This window comes from Salmo salar, unplaced genomic scaffold (genome assembly GCF_905237065.1).
Source record: "Salmo salar unplaced genomic scaffold, Ssal_v3.1, whole genome shotgun sequence".
Taxonomy (NCBI): Eukaryota; Metazoa; Chordata; class Actinopteri; order Salmoniformes; family Salmonidae; genus Salmo; species Salmo salar.
The window spans coordinates 112,230-118,550 of record NW_025550448.1 but is presented as its reverse complement, the minus strand read 5'-3'; the positions used below and the strand labels follow the sequence as shown (position 1 = coordinate 118,550).

Here is a 6,321-nt window from a genome sequence, read left to right as displayed (position 1 = left end):
CACAAAATGTAAATCACACATAGCAGGCCAGTGCCATACTGGCTGAAGTAGGTCATAGTCAGATTAACACATTTTCCATACAAAAGAAAAGAGAGAACGTGTATATTCTCAGACCATACAAGACTTTACACAAGTAGCACAATCCTACTCCCAGGCAGTAGCACCAAAAGTCTTGCTTCAGCTGCTGCAATCTCAAATCAAATGTACCTAGCAGGAAGAGTTCATAAAACAAGACTTTGCTTTTTAACTGGATCCTTACAGTACCAGTCAAAAGTTTGGACACACCTACTCATCCCAGGGATTTTCTTTATTTTTGCTATTTTCTACATTGTAGAATAATAGCGAAGACATCAAAACTATGAAATAACACATGAAATCATGTATTAAAATCAATATATATATTTTATATTTGCAATTCTTCAAAGTAGCCACCCTTTGCCTTGATGACAGCTTTGCACACTCTTGGCATTCTCTCAACCAGCTTCATGAGGTAGTCACCTGGACTGCATTTCAATTAACAGATGTGCCTTTGTTAAAAGTACATTTGTGTAATTTCTTTCCTTAATGCGTTTGAGCCAATCATTTGTGTTGTGACAAGGTAGGGGTGGTATACAGAAGATACATTTACATTTTAGTCATTTAGCAGACGCTCTTATCCAGAGCGACTTACAGTAGTGAATGCATACATTTCATTTCATGCATTTAAAAAAATATAAATTGTACTGGCCCCCCGTGGGAATCGAACCCACAACCCTGGCGTTGCACACACCATGCTGGCGTTGCAAACACCATGCTCTACCAACTGAGCCACAGGGAAGCCTGTGCATGTGACAAGATAGACCTATTTGGTAAAATACCAAGTACATACTATGCCGAGAACAGCTCAAATAAGCAAAGAGAAACGACAGTCAGTCAATCCGGAAAACGTCAAGAACTTTTAAAGTTTGTTCAAGTGCAGTCGCAAAAACCATCAAGCACTATGATGAAACTGGCTCTAATTAGGACCACCACAGGACAGGAAGACCCAGAGGTACCTCTGCTGCAGAGGATAAGTTCATTAGAGTTACCAGCCTAAGAAATTGCAGCCCAAATAAATGCTGCACAGTGTTCAAGTAACAGACACATCTCAACATCAACTGTTCAGAGCAGACTGCATGAAAGCAGGCCTTTATGGTCGAATTGCTGCAAAGAAACCACTACTAAAGGACACCAATAAGAAGAAGAGACTTGCTTGTGCCAAGAAACACGAGCAATGGACATGAGACCGGTGGAAATCCTTCCTTTGGTCTGATGAGTCCATTTTTGCTTTTTGGTTCCAACCGCGGTGTCTTTGAGATGCAAAATAGGTGAACGGATGATCTCCGCATGTGTGGTTCCCACCGTGAAGCATGGAGGAGGTGGTGTGGGGGTGCTTTGCTGGTGACACGGTCTGTGATTTAAAAAAAAAATTATAGGCACACTTAACCAGCATGGCTACCACAGCATTCTGAAGCGATACGCCATCCCATCTGGTTTGCGCTTAGTGGGACTATCATTTGTTTTTCAACAGGACAATGACCCAACACACCTCCAGGCTGTGTAAGGGCTATTTGACCAAGAAGGAGAGTGATGGAGTGCTGCATCAGATGACCTGACCTCCACAATCACCCGACCCTCAATCCAATTGAGATGGTTTGGGATGAGTACGACCGCAGAGTGAAGGAAAAGCAGCCAACAAGTGATCAGCATATGTGGGAACTCCTTCAAGACTGTTGGAAAAGCATTCCAGGTGAAGAGAATGCCAAGAGTGTGCAAAGATGTCATCAAGGCAAAGGGTGGTTACTTTGAAGTATCTCAAATATAAAATATATTTGTATTTGTTTAACACTTTTTTGGTTGCTACATGATTTGTTATTTCATAGTTTTGATGTCTTCACTATTATTCTACAATGCAGAAAATAGTAAAAATAAAGAAAAACCCTTGACTGGTACTGTACTTGCAGAGCATTGTTTGTGGTACCAGTGGATAATGACCTATAACACACATCACCATTAGATTACCAGTTCAGTAAAAAACACTGATGACCGTTCCCTATGGTTACACTGGTTAACAACAGTTTTAAAATCACTAAATCCCAGATGAACTATTAGCCTAAATTGACATACCAGTTCTACTAGTTAAGGACATTGTAGAACCAATACCCTCATCGGGTGGTGAGGAAGTAGCTGAACAGGACTTTGAACACTGTTTTTGACAACATTGACTAATTACTGCTGGACATTATCAGTACATATGGGTTACCTGGGTGTGGTGCATGTCTGGCCTGAAACCCAGAAAGATGGGAAAACATGGGGCCAATACCGCTCAAGATATCCATAGTCTTAACACATGGCAGACCCCTGGGAGTCCTGCCCTCACTGTATGCCCAAACTGGAGGCCCAACAAAAGACTGGACCTGATTGGCTCCCTTACAGTAAGATGGGACGCGATTGGCTGTCTGTCTCAGATGGAGGGTTCCGGTTGCCGTACGACCTCAATCACCTGATCCAGATCGGAGATGAAGTGCTTGAGGTCGTCAAGGCAACGCTCCCTGATCTCTCCCAGGTTCTCTCGGAGTGGAATCTGCAGCTGCTTCTCCAGACTGGCGTCCTTAGCAACCAGCATCTTCACTACCATGCCAAACGTCTCACAGTCCTGCCGGTACACCTGGAAAACACCACATCATCAGAAACAGGAGCCAATAACACTTCATTTTGGTCAATTAGCAGATGCTCTTATCCACAAGGAATTTCAGTCAGAGCAATCTAATACAACATGATCAACAAGTAATGAACATCAACTACAGAACTAGAACAAATGAACAGTACTAGCTCTTCAGAGACTAGGAACATCAGCACCCTCCTTGGAATATGAGGGTCTGGTTTTAGAAACTATTTCCTGATGAGCCCAGAGCAAGCTCACGTCTACATGCTCGTTCAATAGCCCTGCTAAAGGAGAAGAGAACACTCTGGTGTGAACAACACACACTTCATTGTGTTAACACATAGACCCAGTTCTCCTGTCAGCACACAAGCCTTCTTATTGGCTAGCCTGGCCCCAGAGCCAATAAACACCCAGTAAAGTAGAGGAGTTGAGGCTCTAGGGCTTGTAACAGGTGTGAGGGGAACAATGAGAGGAGAGGTGTTAAAACCTTGATGAGAGCTGCTGACCCACACCTAGTCTTCAATGGCTCACACAGACCAAACAGCAAATATACTGCTGATGTCATACAAGGTCAGACCTAGTACACAGTCTAATGATTTGATCAGAGGAGGATTGGTCTAGCTTATCAAAAATGTATTCAATCCAACATGAACATTTGGATTACAAGAGCTAAATAAAAGGTCTTAAATCTGTAATCTTTCCCATCACGATAAATCACAAATTGAAACATGCACTGACAAGGAAAGATTGAAATAACGGAGGGAAAACACCAAGAGAAGACACTGTTGAACTGTCATTGAGATGAAAAACAGTCCACCCCATTGCCCCAGGGTGACACCTGGAAAAGGTTCTCACCATAAACATGCAGAAGGAGAGAGAAAAGTGGCCTGTTTACAATTGTGACCTTCTACAGACCAACATGGGAGCAGAGAATACATGCAGGCAAGATCATTATGGACATTCCAACATGGTCCACTCACTAGCCCTTGGTTACCACACCCTGACAGCTCTCCACTGCATACTTTGAGCTGTCTCAGACAGCACGGGGCTGTGCCGTCCAGAATAGTTTAGCTTCCAGCTACAGTCCGTTTCCCAGGGCCTCAGTCTCTGAGTCTGCAGCTATAAGAGGTGAGTCACTGTCAGGCCTTTAGGACAGTAACACAGACCTGTCACTATCTTCCCTTTCTCCCCTACCCACCCTCTTATCTTGCTCTCTTTTTCTGTCTCCCTCTCAATTCAATTCAAGGCCTTTATTGGCATGGGAAACATGTTTACATTGCCAAAGCAAGTGAAATAGATAAACAAAAGTGGAATAAACAAAAAATGTACAGTAAACATTACACTCACAAAAGTTCCAAAATAGACATAAAATGTCATATTATGTGCAAATAGTTAAAGTACGAATGGGAAAATAAATAAACATAAATATGGGTTGTATTTACAAGGGTGTTTGTTCTTCACTTGTTGCCATTTTCTTGTGGCAACGGGTCACAAATCTTGCTGCTGTGATGTCACACAGTGGTATTTCACCCAGTAGATATGGGAGTTGATTTAAAAAAAAAATAATAATAATAATTAAATTCTTTGTGGATCTGTGTAATCATCTCTCTCCCCTACTGGATCCTGTCCTGTGTGAACAGTGAGGTGAACTATCACTAATCTTCTCTCCCTACTGGATCCTGTCCTGTGTGAACAGTGAGGTGAACTATCACTAATCTTCTCTCCCTACTGGATCCTGTCCTGTGTGAACAGTGAGGTGAACTATCACTAATCTTCTCTCCCTACTGGATCCTGTCCTGTGTGAACAGTGAGGTGAACTATCACTAATCTTCTCTCCCTACTGGATCCTGTCCTGTGTGAACAGTGAGGTGAACTATCACTAATCTTCTCTCCCCTACTGGATCCTGTCCTGTGTGAACAGTGAGGTGAACTATCACTAATCTTCTCTCCCTACTGGATCCTGTCCTGTGTGAACAGTGAGGTGAACTATCACTAATCTTCTCTCCCTACTGGATCCTGTCCTGTGTGAACAGTGAGGTGAACTATCACTAATCTTCTCTCCCTACTGGATCCTGTCCTGTGTGAACAGTGAGGTGAACTATCACTAATCTTCTCTCCCCTACTGGATCCTGTCCTGTGTGAACAGTGAGGTGAACTATCACTAATCTTCTCTCCCTACTGGATCCTGTCCTGTGTGAACAGTGAGGTGAACTATCACTTATCTTCTCTCCCTACTGGATCCTGTCCTGTGTGAACAGTGAGGTGAACTATCACTAATCTTCTCTCCCTACTGGATCCTGTCCTGTGTGAACAGTGAGGTGAACTATCACTAATCTTCTCTCCCTACTGGATCCTGTCCTGTGTGAACAGTGAGGTGAACTATCACTAATCTTCTCTCCCTACTGGATCCTGTCCTGTGTGAACAGTGAGGTGAACTATCACTAATCTTCTCTCCCTACTGGATCCTGTCCTGTGTGAACAGTGAGGTGAACTATCACTAATCTTCTCTCCCTACTGGATCCTGTCCTGTGTGAACAGTGAGGTGAACTATCACTAATCTTCTCTCCCTACTGGATCCTGTCCTGTGTGAACAGTGAGGTGAACTATCACTAATCTTCTCTCCCCTACTGGATCCTGTCCTGTGTGAACAGTGAGGTGAACTATCCCTAATCTTCTCTTAGTGCTACACTGGGTTCAAATGCCTTCGATTTCATTTTTCTAGATGTAGATCTTTTACTGCTCTAGTGATGTAAGTATTGTTTGGATAACCTTATTAACTATTTATTATGGATTGATTTAGCATTTTATTTGTTTCACTCTTGATGTGATGTGCACTGCAGAGAACACCGGAAGAAGAATTATCACAGCAAAGTATTATAATGTTTGTTTATGTGACAATTATTCATAAGGGACGGGTTTCCAACTGGCGATTTGACAGTTAAATAAAATGTCATTCATTCACTCACTAATGCTCATTAGACCAAGCAGAAAGTCATCAGGACACAAGGTTGAGCTTAGGTCAAATATAGATTTAGTCCAATTTAAACTAGATGATTAATTATCTGGATTCTCGGGCTCGATACGCCAGGCCGATACAGGAAGCTAACAGGCCTGGGGGAGTGAGTGGGTGCGTGCTGGAGTTGAAGACGAACCACAGCTGAGTTTGGCTGGGCAGGAATGTGAAGGTTGGGGTGGGGGGGCCAGATGAGGACATCTAAGCCGGGTTACAGTCAGGCTGCATCCCAAATGGCACCCTATCCAGTGCACTACTTTAGACCAGGACTCATAGGGCCATGTAGGGAACAGGGTGCCATTTGGGACACAGCCTCAGTCCTCCACCTAACCCAACCCCATTAACAGTTGCTACTGTACTGCTAGGCATTTTCACTTCCAGGCTATTTTTAGCCAATCACAATGTTGCTGGTTGTGGACTAGAGCCAGGCTATGTAAGGTAGGCAGAGGCCATGATAATGAAATCACATGAAACCTCTAATGGCTATGATATCATATGTATGTTAATCAAGAGCCCTACCCATTCACACACATACATAAATGACTGTGTTAATCAGCACTGCATTGTGTTAAGGCTGTATTGTTAGTTCTATAGTAACTGAGATGGTCAGGCAACATAGTGACTG

General features: G+C 43.1%; 1 pseudogene; it reads right to left on the bottom strand.

The window, feature by feature from the left end:
- Positions 1 to 2,459: 2,459 nt before the first annotated feature.
- Positions 2,460 to 6,321, bottom strand: part of LOC106576512 (periphilin-1-like) — a 35,686-nt pseudogene continuing 31,824 nt past the window's right edge.